General features: G+C 36.1%; 1 protein-coding gene across 2 annotated transcripts in view; it reads left to right on the forward strand.

Moving 5' to 3' along the window:
- LOC109095072 (nectin-2-like) overlaps positions 1-19,763 on the forward strand; it is an 86,736-nt gene that overhangs the window by 14,905 nt on the left and 52,068 nt on the right. The window lies entirely within an intron of this gene.

Raw genomic sequence — 19,763 nt, forward strand, 5'->3', positions numbered from 1 at the left:
CTATATTGCATACTATATAGATGAGGATAGTGTGGGATTTGCATTCACATTCAGTTCTGTCCAAATGCCTGATGCAAAAAAAAAAAAAAAAAAAAAAACCCATGCATTAAGTCCCAGTCCCCTGGTTCAAGGTGTTCTGTTCTCTTGTTATAGAAACAGCGCTCAGGCCCTTTAACAAACTTCCTCCATTGTACACTTTCTTATCAAACGCTTTCCCTTGCCTTGATGGCATTTCCTTGGCGCTTTCGCTCATGAATTGGTTTCGATTTAAAGTGGTTTTCTCTGCTGAGATTCAGACAATGGAACGGGTTTTAATGCATCAGCCTGGAGAAAAAACATAATGGCGCCCCTGTCAGGCAGAAAAAAAAAAACATTCTCTCTGTTCTTGCGCTGTTAAAAGGGCTTAGCAGAATGATTACTTGTGGAAAGACTCAAATTGGCTTTCTGCAACCCTGTCTTCCACTGCCCGCCCCATTCTGTATCTCCAGTCCCTTTGTTTTGTTTTCTCTCTGCCTCGCTGGTCTCGCTAACTCCATTCATTTACTTTCAGTACACCGTAACACAAAAAAACAGCAAGAAATGAAGCCCCCCCACCCCCCTCTTCTTCTGGGTTGGCTATCTGTGTGAAGTCCTATGAGAAGGTCAGGGACTGTGTGTCTATGTTAGTGCTACCCTTTGTACAATGACCCCCATTCACCCAAGCAGATATTCAGTCCCCTTGGATGTGGTCTGACTCAAGTCCTCGCTTCCCGCTTGGTCTCTCTTTCTTCCTCCCTCGTCACCTCCATCATGTCCTTTTTAGTCACCTCTGTATTTTACAACTCCTACTCTCACTCCTTGGATAATTCAAGTTTGGGATTGCCAGGAATGTAACAGAGTGGATGGGTCAGGAGACAGACACTTGTAAGGGTAAGACAGGATAGTCTGTGTACGCATTATTATGGAAAAATAATGCAATAAATATGGGTGCAAGGAAAAATAATTTAGGATGATTCCTATATTATGTATCTAATTTTTAAATCAAATATATCTATGTGTTTTTTTTAATATAATTGAAGTTTGAATTTACAAAACTGGTTAAATTATGTCTGTTACAGTTTAAACCACATTACTAATTTAGGTTAACACTTCAAGTCTCTCTGTATTTGCAATTTTATATTATTAATATAGTTTATGCGCATTTAACCTTGTGTTTAATATTAAAAGAAACTATAGTACGTGGGCATCTTTTATTGGGAATCTAAAACAGTCGATAGTATTTTTCATTTTCAATTTTATAGTTGTAGAATTTTTGTAATTTTTAGTAGACTTTTTACAAAATTATAGTTTTGTTAAATATTTCTTAATTTCAGTTTTCACAGTTTAAACTAAATTAAAATGTTGACTTATGGAAACTACGCTGAAATAATTTTATGTATATTTTATTTTTCACAGCAAATTGTTTTATTTTATTTTCAAGTGCCAAAAATGTTTTTAGGTTTAGTTTCTGAGTTGAACTGGCTTTTCAAGTGAAATCAACCACCATTTTTTTTCTGTGGCATTCTAAGTTAGGTAGCATTTGTAAAAAGACAGTGCCGTGTCCAAATGGTGAAGCTTGAACTTGTAAGAAACGGTCTCTTATTTGGAAAACACAAAGAACCGCGTTATTCGCTGCGATCTTAAGATAACGCGTATGCTCGTACATGGACCCCTAAAATCAGCTTTTAATTGTGCAGAAGCTTCCATAAGAAATACGCCATCCTCTTTTTGTGCTCTATTATGAAAACATAGTACTTACTGTGGTTCTCTACTACACGATCCACAATTCCCTCCCGGTGCGGGTCATGCCCCGACTGTCATCAGTTAGTTGTGACCAAATGCTCCTCGTTTATTATTAACAAAACTATGTAAGATAATATACAATGATTATAGTGATTGATAAACAGAGTTCTCTATCTCTCCCGCTCCTTCTGTTCCGGATATACTAGTACTAAGTATGTCTTTCTGAGGCACTGCTCGCTCCTGGTGCCTGGGTCAGCAGATATCATATGCAAAAAATCGTCAGGCCCGACGACCTATGTTTATTCTCTCTATTTCTCTTTTACGTTATCATTAGGAAGCTCCCTTTTCGACGCTTTTCTTCTCTGCATTTCCTTCCCCCGAGGTGCTTTCCATGAATCATTTCCATTTGTATTGTTTTTTGGTTACGTAGTGTGTACATGTCTGTTTTGTCTGCTGAGGCGACACTAGTGGGTGTTTCGTTGGGAATGGATGCATTGTCGAACGGGAACGGGAGTGAGGTGTAAGAGTGAAGAGGACGGTAGTTAGACGAGGATTACGGTTTCGCTATCATGTGTATGATGATGAACTGCCAAACGCTTGTTGTGTTTATATCAGCTATCTTTTTTTCAGTGGTATCATTTCCAGTGCTTTCTCTGTCTTGGTATGTGGGCGTTGTTTGTATGGCGCCCGCTTCGTTCTTGCTCTTTCTGACTAATTCGCTGGTATTGGTTGTGTGTATGTAAATCGTAATTCAGTTACTGTCGGCTTTATGAATAGCACACCTCTCTCTCCCGTCTGTTTTCTCCGTGCACACCATTGTCGCTACATCTGGTTATGTGCAACTGGCCTTTACCAAATGTCTCAGTACACACCTACTGCCTCGAGATTATCTGACAGGTTTCTCCACTTCTCAACATCAATCTACTGCGGGGAATGACTAAACGAGCTCAAACCGCATAGTCTGTCCCTCTGTCTGTCGGTATATGTGTGTCTGGTATATATCTGTCCCTCTATCTGTACTGTCCCTGCTGTCTGTCTGTGTTTGTGTCCCTCGGTCTGTCTGCTAAACTGTATGTTTGTCTGTCCCGCTGTCTGTCTTGTAGTATGGTCTGTATGGTCACTGTCTGGCTGTCCGTCTGTACATCCTGTATGTAATGCATGGGTACCCTCTGTCTGTCTGCTATGTCTTGTACTTCCTTTTCAGTCAATCGTCTGTCTGTGTATTCGTTTTTTTTCTGTCTGGTCTGGTTGTCTGTCTGATGTCTGCCCCCCATGTTTCTGGTCGGTATCTGGTTGTCTGGCTGTTCCGTCTGTATGTCGTCCTAACCTATGTATGTCTGTCTGTACTGTATGTTTGTCGTTATTTATATGTTTCACTTACTTCATGTCCATCTGGTCCTCAGGTCTGTCTGTAATTCTGTCCCTCTGTCCGCGTCTGTTTGTCTGTAATTTGTCCCTCGGTTCCATCTGTCGTTAAGGTTCCTGCTCTGTCCCTCTGTCTGGTCTGTACGTCTGTCAGCTGTGTCTGTCTGTCTTTCATCTATATGATGTCTGTCTGTTCCTCTTACTGTCGTCTCTCGGTCCGTCCCTATGTCTGTGCTGTCCCTCTGTCTGTCCCGTCTGTCTGTCCATATGTTCTGTATGTTGTTCTATCTATTCATTATTTCATTCTATCCTGTTGTTCTGCCTTGGTATTAATTGTTGGTCTGCCTGTGTTACTATCATTATGTCGTTCTGTACTGTTTGACGCTCTAGCCCGACCCCCAGTCATCTAGTGTTCTGTTGTTGGATATATCATGACTGTCAGTACTAACTGGTAATTCTGGTCTGGCTCGTCTGTTGATTGAGTTATAGGTTGTTCTTTGCGTTTCTCTCAATCGGTTTGTCTATAATTTTGTCTAAGTATATTGTTATTCTTGTCTGCAGTTTCTGGTCACTCTGGAAGCTATGTCTTTCTCTCATTCTTCTATCTACTTTTGTTTTTGATCATTCTGATCTATTGTCTTCTATGCTGCTTTTTATTTTATCTGTTGTTACGGTTGTGCAAACCTATCTTTATGTTAATTGTTTAACATATCTCTCTAATATATAGTTCTGTCATCTGTCCTAGCTTTCTGTGTAGCTATTTCTTCTGCTCATTTTTCTCCTTTAATCCTTATCATGTCATTTCATTCTTGTCTGTCATTTAGGCTGTGGTACTCTTGTGTCTATCTGTCATTCTATCATTCTGTTCAATTACTTCCTATAGTAGTAGTATTTTTAGGAAGGGTGCCTTGCAAGGGGCTAAAGATATGTGGGACGGGTCCGTGGCATCAAAAGAAGTTTGAAAACCCGGACCTAATCGTCTCTAACTGTCTGTGTTAGTAGTCTCTGTTACGTTTTGTCTGACGTCTGTCTAGCTGGTTCAAATGTGTTGTATGTCAGTTTGCTTGTCTGTACAATTTTTTTTGGTTTTGTTATTTCTCATTAGCCGCAGTGTTCAGTCTCTGTGGCGTAGAATTTATTACAGTCTTACTGGTTAACTTGGCAGGCTGTTTGTTTCTCTCAGTGCAGGGGTCCAAGAAGTCAGTTATTTTGCGAGGCTTTTTCTGCCTTGTTTTTACATATCTTTTGCCTGCGCTTAATATGCCTACAGGCAGTATTCTGAATAAATAGACAGATGATGGTGGACCTGGTGCTTTTACCACCTAAAAATTTTAGAGTGGTTACAGCAAGCTTGTGAATCTCTCGATCAGATCAGATATTGAGGTCTCGCTGTGTTTACTGTACAGTCAGGTGTAATGTGATGGACTGTATTGATAACGAGAGCTAATTGGTTTGACTGATGTCCCACCCGGATGGGAAAATAATGCAAGTATATGACTTTCTGGCAAAGTACCTTAAACATTCAATCTCAGAAAACGTATCTGCTCTGGATAGTGTCTGTTAAACCCACTTAACACGGACACTTAAATGTGTCAGAGCCAGTGCTTCTTGGTGAGTTTCTCAACTTGTTCACTATAAAAAATACACATTAGCGGTGGACATGGCGGCTATGGTAGTTTTTAATTTCCTGTGGCAGTCCTTAACCAGGTTGCGAATATAAAATGTGAATTGGGGCGTGTGGGGATGGACTCTATCATTTCCATTACTGACTACAAAAATCTCATAATGTGCCTGAGTGTCAGCTTGGCTGATGGCATTAGCTAGTTACTAATAGAGACCGCACATGTTAAGTATTCACACAAGCTCTTAGCCATTGGTTTCAAAGCGTTTTTGCCGCGACTGTGTATGGATCAAGACTGAGTTTGCTGTGTTTGTGTTTTCCATCAAAAAACGGTTGTGTGATTCTCGTTCCGGAGCTGCCTGCAGAAACTTCATTTCACTGGACCTAACCCGAGTCTGAACGATGGACATAAACCAACCGTGTTACTAGATAACCACCTACATGCAAACATAGTGCATTGCAATCTGTGTTTACTCTTAGTCTTAGAAACAAAACATCATTTGATTTAGCATCTTTATGCTGGTTCAATAATTCATAAGTTATTTGAATTATAATGAACGGACAATGCATTTCAGTCATTTCACACAAGTGATGTACAAAGGGGACATTTGGTAAAAATTGGCCTAGACTGGCAGGTCGGACCACAAATGGGTTGTTTTTTTAAGAGGTGTTAGTACATAAGACAGGTTGTTGGGGTTTAAAAGCAGCTGGGCATCTTAAAAGCATCTGAAAAAGATAACACTTGTGAAAGGATGCTTAAAAACAATGCAAGATCCAGTGGCCAGAGTAAAAGTGCTTTAACTTGGAGTAATAAATCGAAAAAAGAAAAGAAAAAGTAAAACCAAATTCTTTCTGCCTTTTTTTGTTTTTGTTTTGTGGTTAACTTGAAGACTACTGGGGTAAGTGGGTGTTTTTTTTTCCTCTCTTTTTTCTATTTTATCTGATCCAAAACAGTGTTTGTTTATTTTATTGTGTTTATTTTTATAATTTTTTTTTTGTTTATTTATTAATTTGCAGTGATTGTACGTTTTTGTAGCAATTTTACAGTTTTCATTTTTATTTGTGTCTATAATATTAATATTTGTTTATTATTTATCTATTTATTTTTTTATATTTATTATTTTTTAATTAAAACATTATTTTATGTTTTACATAATTACTGCTGTTTATTATGTATTTCATTTACAAAATTATTCATATGAGAAATTTTTTACACAAAGAACTTCAATTATAAAAGGGTAAATTGAGGTTATAAACCCAAACAAAATCCCAAAAACAATTAGTTGCGGTCTAGGTTAGGATGTATTTTAAATATGTTTTATATATATATATTATATAAGTATAATATATATATATATATATATATATATATATATTATAATTTATATGGTTAATTTTATTTGTAATTATTTGTTTGGAAACCATTTAAATTTTTTTTTTTTTTTTTTTTTAGTTATTTAGAATTTAATAATGTATTACTTTATGAGATTGATATATTTTTTTTTTAAATTGAATGCGTATTCATAAATAATTGCTGGTGGTTTGTCTGCATTTAATATGTAAAATAATCATATGAGAATTTTTTTTAACCAATTGTGATGATTACAAATTGAAAAGTTAAAACTGGTCCAAACCCAGCAAAAATCCAAAAACGAATTTGTTAATTAGCTACGTTGACTAGTTAAGATTTTTTTAAATTATTATTTTATTTTAAGTGATTTTGTTTATTTGTACATTTTAAATTTGTAAATTTAAATATTTTTTTTGTATTTAATATGCAAAGAATTTAGCAAATTTTGCAATATTACAAAATAAATCACAATAAAGTATAAAACAGTTGTTTCAAACCCAACATGTTTCATTTTAAAGTGCTGCTGTAGAGCTGAATATTCAATCCCAGGAATGACCTCTACCTGTAAAATTGTTGGCAAAAGAAGGGTGTATGTGGAAGTGTGTGAGTTTAGCAGTGTTTAAAGGGGCAAGTGGGCTGTGGCATTGGGCGGCAATCATCTGAGAAAAGGGAACCGACACCATGGATTTGAGAGACGGTGACTTGACCTTCCCCTCCAGTGAGCCGTGTGTGTGCCGCGCGCAAATATGGATGCTTTCAGATGATCAGGCCTGATATGTCTTCCTCAGAGGGACTTCCTGACTTTTCAATTTCACCAGCCATTTAAACTTGAGCAGCAGCGCTGAAGTCATTAGCAGCTGACCACCCAGATTTCGTCTAAATTTACAAACATGCTAAACAATCATCTCCTGATAAGACCTTTCCCCTCCGGCTACAAATACAAAGCAGACAGATGTTGTAATATTTGCATTCTAGAACCCCCGCTTCTGTCTTAAACGCTTGCGTTTTTTCCCTTTCGCTTACATGGTTCATTTTAATCATCTCTAATTCTCTTTCTCCCACAGTCTTTCTCTTCTGCTTTCCTCTCTTATTTTTTTCTCTTTCCATCTGGCCCGGGAAAATCATGAGGATTTCAGGAAGATGTGGCCGCCAGAGCTAGTGGAGGTTCAGGGGCCGAGGGCAGTGACAGAGGTCACGCGGATCGCTTTAGGAGTGGTGACGTTAAGATTTGACAAAGTTATGGCCATGGCGGGATCCCCTGAGCGAATGTGGGAGTTATTAGGTGATTCAGAGCGAATCCACACAAGGAGTGGGCAATAGCGAGCGCGTCAGCCATCCCAAGAACATAACAGCAGAGAAACGGAGGAGGAGGAGGAGAGAAACAAAGATGGTGAAGGTGAAGTCAAAGAAAAAACACAGAAAAACAATTTGGCAACGTCGCAGTGGCATCCAAAATGTCTCAGAGGATTGTCTAAAAGCCTTGCTGATCTTTGGATGTTGTTATCTATTGTACGGGATGTTACCAGCACAACAAGTATGCTTATATATTTCTAATGTGAATACGGTATGTATTTCACCCTAATTTGTGAATATTTTAATTGTTTTCTGATGAATACATTTTATAGTATGTTCAGTAAGTACTTACATGATGCTATTATAAGTTTATTTAATTTTAGAGTGCAGTAGTTTTTTTTCCCCTTATCATAAATCCCATCCATCCATCCATCCATCCATCCATCCATCCAATTGTAAAAATGTAATAGTTTTGATTTTCTAATAATTTTACAGTTGTTTTTTAAATTATTTTAAATTTATTTTTTAATTCAATTTTTATTTTTTAAATTCAATATTTTAAATATTTCATTGTATTTAAATTTTAAAGTTTTAATTTAATGTGAATGTTTACAATTAAGCTATTAAAACTATTTTACATATTTCTTTTACTTTTTTTATTTTTTAAATATTTACTAAAAAAACTTTACTAAAAAAAGTTATTATTATTTTAAATTTTTAAAATTGTTTTACAATTACTGTCTTAAATTATTTTATTAAAATATTTATTTTAACTTTTTTATTTGTTCACAATTTATTTTATTTTTAATTATTTTATTTATTTATTTATTTTTTTTATTATTTTGATTATACATTGCTTTAAAGGTCCTTTTTGTCGCATTACTTTCTAACTGATGTGACTTGAAAAAAAACAACCCAAAAAGAGGGACATGAACTATATTAAGACCAACCAAAAATAACCTATTTGAACTTCATTCATAAGCAAACACTAGTGAACAACCAAGCAAAGCCTTAGAAATCACACAGCAACCATCTAAAACAACCCTAGCACCCATGTCAGTGAGTTTTTGTACGGGAGCAACAGCACTCATGTTTTTGAGTGATTTTTTTTTCAAGTGATTCTTTTTTCCTACCATTTCCTCAGTACTCTAACACACTAACATACATAATGCAACATGAACATTAGCAGAAAGCAAGCCAGCATATGTGGTAAAATGTGGCATGAGTCAAGCAGATTGAACTGACTGTAATGTTACTTTAAGGCTTGCACATTAAAAGCTTAATGTTTTCTCTCTAAAAATACAACCACATTATGTGAAAAGCTACAGCCTTGCATTCAAAGATAATGGAAGATTTACTGAATCTTCTTATAATGTGCAAAACTAGTCTGTAGCTTTTCCGGCACAACTAATCGACTAATCAGTCTGAAGAAAGTCTTGAGCACTTTAAGTAATTATTATTTTAAAAATATAGTAAAAAAAAAAAAAAAATACGATGTTTGGGGTCAGGAAGTTTTTTTTTTAGTATTATTATTAAATGCCTAAATTAATACTTTTAATGCATTAAATTGCTCAATTGATCTTTTTAAATTTATTCATCAAAGACAACTTTTCAACAATAATAATAATGTTTGAACATTAATTAAATTTCTTGAGCTGCAAATCAGCATATTAAAATGATTTCTGAAGGATCATGTGACACAATAATGAAAGTTCACATATGACATTTTAACATACAGTATATTCAAACAGAAGACAGACAGATCACAATATTACTGTTTTTAAATAAATAACTACTATTTTCTACATTTTTGATCAAATAAATAAAACTTTAGTGTGTATAAGAGACATATTGTGTCTACAAATGTCCATTGAGCAATATTGTGTTGGTAGGAAAATTTTGCAAGAGTAACATTCGATTATGAGGCAGTATAGGGGCGCGTGTTTAAGGTCAGGACCCGTGGATGGATGATCGAGTGAAGTGTGTTTGGACGTGTTTGTTGGGTGGTGAAGGCTTATCAACAGAGCAGCAGAAGAGAGACGATAACAGGGCTTTTAGAAGCATAGCTTGGCTTATCTGTAGTGTTTAGTGTGGCTAGTCCTCTGGGCTTTAGACACTGTCTGCTCCATCTGTCCTTGCTTTGCAAAAGCGCACGGACAAGAATGGATGCAATCTCTCCCGTGGCTCGCTCTACTCGCTTTTCTTTTCCTCTCCCATGCTGCAAGTTCTGGGCTCCTCACATAGAGACCTGTACGCGCTGTTACCCTACGAGGGCCTCATGATTTCGCCGTGAGGCAATGTTTATAATTTGTTCAGTGTGTGTGTGTGTGTTCGGGGTACAGTGAGTTTTTGGGAAACGGGAAGTGGGGGGTTGGATGAGGAGAGGGAGTCATTCTGGCCTTGAATGTTCATTCGGTGCCCAGAAAATTGCTCTTCCCCTCTCGAGCACCCCTTTCTTCGATCTGCATTGCTCTACTTTCTCGCTCGTTCTCGCGTGCTCCTCTCATGTGGGGCGACTCGGAGCAAACTTTGAACAGAAAGAAGCAGATTAAAAGCCTGCAGAGGAGCCGCTCATCTGCTGTGCTTTTCAAGGGTTTTTGTGTTTTTCCTGTAGCTCCTTCCCTCTGTCACCTCCCCGCAGAGAGTGAAGAGGGTTTGTCAGCAACTCATTAGTTCATCTTCATTACCACCATCCCGCCTCACAGCCCTCCTCTCATTCTTTCATTCTTACCTTTCTTTTGTTTATTTGTTTGTTCATTCATTCTGCTGTTCTTCCTTTGCTTTGTATGTTCTTTTTTTTTTTTCGGTGGTTACTTCATTTGTTAATTTGTTTGTTGGTCCTTTGCCTTTGTTGATTATTTCGGTTTTATTTCTTTCGCTCATTTATCATGTTGTTTTAGTCATTCTCTTTCATTGGTCGTTTACATGTACTTTCTTTGGATCTTGTTTCTTTTGTTGATTCATTCATTGTCTTTCTCTTGTTTCCTCATTTATCATTTTGTTTGTTTAATTTTCATTTTTCATTCATTTGTACTTTGATCATCATTTTAAAGGGGTCATATTTTGTTTTTTCACTTTTTCAACTTTAGTTGGTCTGGTATGTTGCTGTTTGAGCGTAATAAAGATCTGCAAAGTTACAAAGCTCAAAGTCCACTTCAAAAGGAGATATTTTGTTTAACAGAAAACTTTTTCAACTTTAGTTGGTCTGGAATGTTGGTTTTGACTACAACGCACTATTTTCCGGGATTTGTGATATCACAAATATGGACGAATGGGACAAGACCTGGTTGAGCTGCACACTAGAGAAGGCAAGGGTTTTTATCACTATGTGGGAGACACGCTAGCTTTGCCGAGGCAGACGAACTTAGAGTGGTTACAATCATAATCGGGTGTAAATTGCGCTCAAATTGATTTGATTTTGACGCAATATTTACACTGAAGCAGCAGGCGGCTATGGTAAGGCCATGACATTTCCCGACCAGGTGCCGAATGCTGTCAATCACAACACACACTGGCCCAGTTGACCAATCACAGCACACTTCGTATTTCAGAAGGCGGGCCTTGATTTGATACAGAAACTTTTCTAGCCGGTCATGCCAGACTGGGGAGAGAGGTGTTGTAATAATGTAAAATATGTGAAAAATTATGTGTTTTTTGAACAACCTAGTATGAGAGCCTGTTCTAGTACACCCCAAAACAAAACCAAGACCTTGTAAAAGAGCATAATAGGACTTCTTTAATTTTTTTTTCTTTTACTTGTTTGTCTTGATTTTTCATTTGTTTGTACTTTTGTCTTTGTTTTTGTTTGTCCTTTTTGTTAATTCATTCTGTCTTTTCATTTGTTTGCTCATTTATCATTTTCATCAAACTTTTTGTTTTTTGTTTATTTGTAGTTTTGTTCTTGTTTTTCCTATTGTTTATTCATTCTTTCATTTGTTTGCTCTTATCACTTTGTTGTTCAGTCTTTTCATTTTTCATTAGTTTGTACTTTTGTCCTTGTTCATTTTGTTTGTCCTTTTGTTCATGCATTCTGTCTTTCCTTTATTTGCTCATTTGTCATTTTTTCTTAAACATTTTTGTTTGTACTTTCATCCTTGTTTTTGTTCATTTATTCTGTCTTTTACTTGTATGCTTTATGTATGTTTGATTTGTTTGATTTTTGCCTGTTTTTCTTTTTACTTTTTTGTACTGTTTTAGTGTCAGTTTTGTTAATTTTTTCATTTATTTGTTTTTTCTCACTATCACTCTCTTTTGTTTGTTTGTAATTTCATTCATTCATTTATTTGTTCATTTTTGTTTGTTTCCTTTGTTCTTTAGTTATTTTTTTTTTGCTTGTTTCTTTTTTTCTTTCTCTCTCTTTCTTTCTGTCTGTCTCTCTCTCACACTCACTCAATCACTGACTGGCTGTTTGGTGTTTGTGAAAATGTGTAAAAGAGACACTGATTAGAAGATAGACGATAGGAAGATGCAGAGGAGAGTGAGAATGTGGTTAGATATGGATGCAAGGTGTGTGTGTGTGTGTGTGTGTGTGTGTGTGTGTGTGTGTGTGTGGTGTGTGTTTGTGACGAATGTGACGCAAGCCACGATTAAAGCTGTAACACTCCCCGATTAAACACACATTTAAATAGACACCGCCTCAGGAGAGACGGATAGAGAGCAAAAGGGAGAGAATGTCAGAACCATGTGCTTTCATCTGCAGCGCTTGCATAAGTTATTCATACAGGCTCTATGTACACGCGACCCCTCTGCGCTCTCTCAACCTCCGTTTCTCACACTTTCACCTTTTTTCCCTGATCTGCCTTCCTCATCTTCCTTTTACTTTTCTGTAATTTTGCTCAGTCTTTCAGCTAGCATCTCCATTTCACCCAGTCTGTAATTTTTCACTTTTTTCCTCGGCACTTTTCAAGTCCTCTTTCTTCTCTATTTCTTTTGCCGACTATATCTGTATTCTTAGAGCCGACATCCGTTCCCCTAATTTTCTCACCTCTATCATTCCTTCATCTCAATCCACTCTCCCTCCCTTCTCTTTATCGCTGCCCCCCCATGTGGTTGGGCTTTCCCCAGATGTGGCCCTGTTCTTTTGTGCGCTCTCTCTCATTTTGCCCGCTGCGTAAATGGCTTCCTATTTCCACATCCAACAGCCCTCTCTTCTCTTCGTTCCTCCATCACTTCTTGCTTATTTGTGTTCTGTGCTAGGAACTACATCTCTGTCTCACTCTTATTTTCTCAGTGGTGTTACTTAGGGCTGCCCATACCAGGTTGAAGTGCCCTACTTTTTCTCCCCTCACTCTTTTTTCCCGCACCCCCTCCCTGTGTGGATTTATTCACATGCAGAGAGCAGAGATAGAAGGATAGAGACCCTGAGAAATGGTTTGGAAAGAGGTCAGTGGAGAAGTGGAAATGGCTGTATCTGACATTCCACTCATGCTAAACAGGGTTTGGAAGAGCAATCAGAGGGGCAACAGATTATTTATCATCTCTGAGGTAGAATGCTTCAAATTTGTATGCTTCTGCTCTGGTATTAACGTGGAGCACACTATTTTGTGATGCATGCATGGTGGCAAGTGGTCAGAAGAGACACATTTAAGATTCATGTTAACATCAAGTGTAAACAACGGGTCTCGGCTGGCCAATTATGAACAGATCACCTGAGGCGGATGGTATTACCAGCCAGTGTAAACAGGGCCTGTAAGTTTGTACTTTGCCTAAGACAGTAAGCTAGTGCAGTTTGCAGATTTAAATTGATTTATATATTAATAATTCACATAGAATGTTTTTAGATTTAATTTTAAATTAACATGTAATAATTATAGATTTTGTTAGTTCATCCATTTTTATTTGTAGAATTTTTTTGTATTTGTACTAATATATATCTATATATATATATATATATATAGATAGATATATATATATATATATATATATATATATATATATCAAATATATCACGATTATACATCAAAAATGTTTATATCACGATTTGATCACATCCATCTTAGTATATAAATATAACTTTGTTTATATAATAATGTAATTGTATATAATCATACTGACAGCATGTATACATTTATATATATAAATATATAACTATCGATGTATTCCGATATCTATTGTGTGTAACGGAATTTTATTATTGAAAAATGAATTATTCGATATATATATTATCTATATATATATATATTCATACAACATTTTTATTGAGCTTTATATTATATTATTTTATGGTTGCAATACATTTATTATTCATGATGTTATTTTTAATACTATGCACACATGTAGTTTAGTTTTTAAATATTTGTAAATAAATAAGACTTTTTATTATAATTATTCAGTAATGTATACTTTTTATATTAATTTTATAACTTACATGAATATAATAATAATAAATGTAAAATACATCAATGTATACATATGATGTATATATTTTTATATTTTGAAACGTGTTTGATATAACATTTTTAATTGATATTTATAACACTGTATTTTTATCATTCATGGTATTGATTTTTGCTTTTATACGCTTATAGTTTTTATAATTTGATATATTGTTTATTCATTTGCCAGACACTCTTAGTCAAAATGATACTGAATTCATGGTGTTTATTTATAACAATATTTTGTTGTTGTTTTGATCTATTATTGTTGTTTTTTTGTGCTTTTTAATTTATTTTCACAAACATGTGCAGCTCTAAGGTCAGTCCAGCTGAAGTCTGGTGTTAGTCTGCTTGTGTTTCATGGTCAAATTGATTTCGTGACATTGCTGAAATACAGACGTGGCATTTTACAGTTAAATTAACAGCTCACTTCTTTTAATAGAAGTGTCTTGACGACAGCTTAGCATTGTAATGAACCAGTTGTGGTGAACCTGAGCACACACCAGTAATGTGTTTTATGTGACACTGATGGCCAGAGACAGTCTGGGTATCAACAGCGGATCATACGGCGGAGGATGTGATGAGCTGAGTGTGAGCATGACAGAGCAGGCTTTGAGTGGAAAGACGCATGCATGGACACACTCGCTCACTGGAGACGGTCCAAGGCCTTCTCCGTAAATGGGAACAGTTTGATGACTCCATTATGGGCCACGGCTACAAGACTTTATTAGGCGGGATTTGTACTCGGGGGATTCTTAGTGGAACCAGCCTTGTGCATGGTCCATGTGCACACGACAGCCTGCGAGGAGTTGCCTAATTAATTAGCTCACTGAAAAGAGCTGGGAAAGCGTGGCTTTATTATTCGCCGGCGCAGTCGTGCAGTAAACCATTTATAACCGTCGAACTGCTGTCAGCATTAACTGATACAAATTTGCTTGGAGTATCTGAATTAAATGTGAATTGTGGCGTGATTGAGGATCAGCAATCGAGTGACGAACGGAAAGTCAAATAGGGCCTTTTGGGGGGTTAATGAGGCGCAGGTGCTCGAGAAAAGCAGGAGGAGAAGAAGTAGAGATAGCAAAAACGATGCTTTGTTCAAGCTAAACAAGCTTCAGAAAGGATACAGGTACTACAGAAAATAGGGCCCTGTGATTTCCTTGATGCAGAAAATTGTGGAATCATAAAAATGGAATTTACTGTGTAACACAGAATTTGGTAATATAGGAAAAATAAATCAAAAGTAGGCCTGCAAAATTAAATTCAAGTCATTATATGAACTAGCATCAGTAATTTGTTTGTTTTTTTCATTTAAAACACCTGTAAAAAAAGCATTTCAAATACTCGTAGAAACTCAAAATCTTTGTTATAATCTACCAAAATAAAAGTCTGGTTTGCTTTAAGAATTTACAATATAAATATACTCCTTTAGAATGGAAAAATGTACTTAAAGTGGTAATAATAATTATAATAATAATACTTAAATTATTATTATTATTTAAAACTATTTTATGATCAATAGATAAATATTGTGACGGTTTTGTGATTACTAAAATGTTCTCATTACTAAAATGTGTTCAGATGGTTTTTATTTTATTATATAGAGCAATTTTGTACTGTATAATGTTACTGTAAACTATTAAATGCATTTTTTAAATATCAGCATGAAGTCCGTAAAGCAAATATTACCATGATATGGTATAAATGCTTTGTGTGTGTTTATTTATTTAAATCATAATATTTTTTATTTTATTTTTTTACGTCCAAGTTTTAATTTACATAGTAAAGCTTTTTTTAAAGCATTTTTTTGGACAAGGTTTTATTGTAAATTGTCATATTTTTATTACATTTTAAAAAGGTTAAGTTTTATGAATTCAAATGATTAGACATGCTGTTTAATGCTAAAAAATGCACAAAAATACAATGTTTTAATGTAAATTGTTAATTTTCATTTGATTTATTCATATAATTATATTTTCATTTTATCTGTTACATTTTCGTTTTTAAAAGATTGCTCACATTAAGTTATATGAATTCAAATGATTAGACATGCTGTTTAATGACAAAAAAATTATTTAAACTATTAAAATGGGGGGGGGGGGGGTATTTTATAGGGCCCTAAGAAAACAGTGGATCACATTGAGTAAGACAAGCTGAAGAGTGAGAAAGGTGGAAAAGAAAGAGGTGAGAAAAGAAAGACAACTGGAGTGAGAAAGAATGAGAGCTCAATTGGTGGAGTCTCGCCGGCACTTACGCTTGAACGAGCTCGACGAGGAGAAGAGGGAATAAAATGTGTGGGGTAACCTCATTATAAGTGTAGGAATCTTAAAACAGGAAAGAGGAGTGCGAGTCTGACAGTGAAGGTGTCTGTAAAGCCTGCTAATGAGCCGATCAGATGTGAGTTTGCGCCAGTGCAGATCAGTCGGTGAGAAGCTGCGGCGAGGTGATGATGAAGATTAGGAAGGCCTGGCGCTGGAGTTTCCCGCTGGAAAAAATATGCACTAGGAGATGGATGAGATGCAGTTCCACTGGGAATTCGGCTCCACACCTGCTCGCATGCTGACATCGGATCTGGAACTCGGGCCCGGATCAATGTCTCTCGGCCTCTGATCTCAGCTGGCTTCAGTGCTCCTCTCCTCCAGACTCAGAGCTCCTGACCTCGAGGTTTAACACAAACTGCTACATCTCGCTGTGTAACTGCAACGTAGCTGCTGCGGGCCACTTTGTTTCGTGGTGGGCCGGTTTAAGTGGTTTGAAAGGAATATCAAATTCGGCCTGCGACCGCACAGATCGGTAGATCTCACGACTCGTGTGATTGCTTCTCACAGCAGATTGCTCTTAGAAGTTGTTAGTTTAGCTACGGGAGCTTTAAAGGCGCAGCTGCGTGAAAATATCAGCTTGTGGTTTTCTTTGAAGGTGGAGATGTGTTTGTAGCTTGTGATTGTTAACAGGAGAGCTTCTGTAAGGCATGCGGGAGCGTCCGCCCATCATGTTCGGTTAGGATATGAATTCCTCTGTGAATCCCAATTTTTTTTTGGAGTTTAAGTCTGTGTGTGAGCTCATGAGATATTAGATGTTCTTTAAACACAAGCGCACTCTCTTATAATAATGCCTGGATCTTGCGCAGTTGTTTATTTTTATATATTGAAATTTACTTACAGTGGTTTCTTCATTTGTTTGACCAAAAATGTTATTACAATTTAAAAATAACTGTTTTCTCTTTAAATATATTGTAAAATATATTCAAATGCATGTATTCAAATAAATCATATTTTAAAATATGATTTATCCCTGTGATGCAAAGCTGAATTTTCAGCATCATTACAGGCTTCAGTGTCACATGATCCTTCAGAAATCATTCAAAAATACTGATTGGATGCTAAAACGTTTGATTATTATCAATGCTGAAAACGGTTGTGCTGCTTTATATATTTGTGGAAACCCTGTTATTTTTCATGATTCTTTGATGAATAGAAAGATCAAAAGAACAGCTTTATTTGAAATGGAAGTCTTTTGTAACATTATTAATGTTTTTACTGTTACTTTTGATCAGTTTAAAGAGGTCATGAACTGCATTTGTTTTTAATTATTATTATTTTGTTTCCTGTGGTGCACTTATGATCTTGAATGATTTTTCATCCAAAGCTGTTGTAATTCAGTTATAAATGGTCATTTTCTACCTTGATTTAGCCCTCTGATTTAATCGCTCCATTTAAAGTGTGTAATTTAAATTAAAATAATGGTTTTCTGTTTTATTGTACTTTAAAACATAATTTATTCCTGTGATCAAAGATGAATTTTCAGCATCATTACTCCAGTATTCAGCGTCACATGATGCTTCAGAAATCATTCTAATATGCTGATTTATTATCAATGTTGGAAACAGTTGTGCTGTTTAAAGGGGTCATATGATGCATTTTTTAAGATCAATATTTTGTGTATTTGGTGTAACAGAATATGTTTTGACGTGCTTTTTTCAAAAACACATTATTTTTCAAATACGGTACATTATTGTAGGTCCTCTATGCCCCGCCTCTCTCAGACGCGTAATTTTCTACAAAGTCCCTCCTTCTGCAAGGCACAGTCTGCTTGATTGGCCAACTGACCAGTGCATCGTGAGGGGGGCCGAGCACCGCAAGCACTCGTCGGAAACCCTTTCCATAATCGCGAGCTTCAGCTTTCAAAATAAATGTAAAGAGGGTTAATAATATCCTTAGATTTACCATCAGTTCAAGCTTGAAAGGGGAACAGAGTCGCATGACAGACACAGTGATGACGCTTGTATGCAGTGCACAAGCCACGGACGGTTAAGACAGCTGACTCCACTGTGATGTGACCCTGTCTCTCTCTTTCTCTCTCTCTCTCTCTCTCTCTCTCTCTCTCTCTCACACACACACACACGCACGCACACACAGACACACACACACAAACACACACACCAACATGCAAAAACTCCGCATTTTGCACAGTCAATAGCAAATACTTAAACTAATAGCAAAACATGCTTACAGTAGCTGATACAGAAGCGTCAGATTGTCGTAGCAAAGTCAGAGTTACCTCCTCTCCTAGGTTCACAAAACAGTAGTCCATAAAATGCATTGCTCTTCTGTTGTAAGTAATCTTAAAGATCCTAAATGCATCTACTTTCAGAAGACCAAATAAAGTGCTTTTGCTGTCGCCTAGATACACACAGCATCTCCCTGACATGGCTGCTTCAACACTAACTGCGGTTACTGAAACCACGCCTTCTTTCTTTGCGTGAACATTCGGGAGGCATTACACAAATATTTCCACATAGTGACGTAGAGATGTGGGGGCGTGTTTGAATGAGCCGTTTTAGGGGGGCGTGGCAGAGTCTTAAATTTGTAACTTTACAGATCTTCTTCATGCACCAAGAGCTTGTAACACTCCAAAGAGAAAGGAAAAATTGAAATCGCATCATATGACCCCTTTAATATATATTTTTTTTGGAACCTGTGATACTTTTTTTCCAGATTCTTTGATGAATAAAAAGTTAAAAACAACAACACTTATATAAAAAAGAAATATTTTGTAACAATATACTATACCGTTTAAAAGTTTGGGGTCAGTCATTTTTTTTTTTTTTTTAAGAAATGAATGCTTTTATTCAGCAAGGATGTGTTAAATTGATAAAAAAGTGATAATAAAGTCTTATATTGTTAGAAAATCTTTCTATTTTAAATAAACGCTGTTCTTTTTAAATTTATACATCAAATAATCCTGAAAAAGTTTCCCAAAAAAATATTAAGCAGCACAACTGTTTCCAACATTTATTATAAATCAGCATATTATGATTTCTGAAGGACCATGTGACACAGAAGACGACTGAGTAATGATGAGGAAAAATCAGCTTTGCATCTCCGAAATAAATGATATTTTAAAATATATTAAAATAGAAAACCACTATTTTAAATTGCTATAATATTTTACAATATTACTATTTTTTCTGTATTTCTGATCAAATAAATGCAGCCATGATGAGTAGAAGAGACTTCTTTAAAACGCATTAAAAATCTTACTGAACCCAAACTTCTAAACAGCAGTGTGTAAATGGCCTATGACAGCATGTGTGGCATATTAATGCAGATTTAAAATACCATCCGCAGCCTCCCCTGCTCAGGCATTCTTTCCACCAAGGGCTCCGTAGGCTGATAAAGGTTGAAAATCTAATTTTATCTAATCTGATGATGCTTTCAGCTTCAAATAAGAGTGTCATACTCCTGCATCGTTTTACATGTTTTACCATATTCAAATTCATTCTACGGATCTTCACTTTTTCCCCTCAAATCAGCACCTGAAAATGAAACTGACAAATTCTGTTTGGGCCTACTTAGTGCAAATGAAACATCTGGAGGTGTTGGAGAAACCGAGGGGGAGCACACCAAAAAGAGGAAAGTTTGATGGAGGAGATTTGATGTGAATTGTTTTGTTTGGTTTGTTTTTTTGTGTGTTTTTTTTGTTTAGAAGTGCTTTGAGAAAA

Source organism: Cyprinus carpio, chromosome A19 (genome assembly GCF_018340385.1).
Source record: "Cyprinus carpio isolate SPL01 chromosome A19, ASM1834038v1, whole genome shotgun sequence".
Classification (NCBI taxonomy): Eukaryota; Metazoa; Chordata; class Actinopteri; order Cypriniformes; family Cyprinidae; genus Cyprinus; species Cyprinus carpio.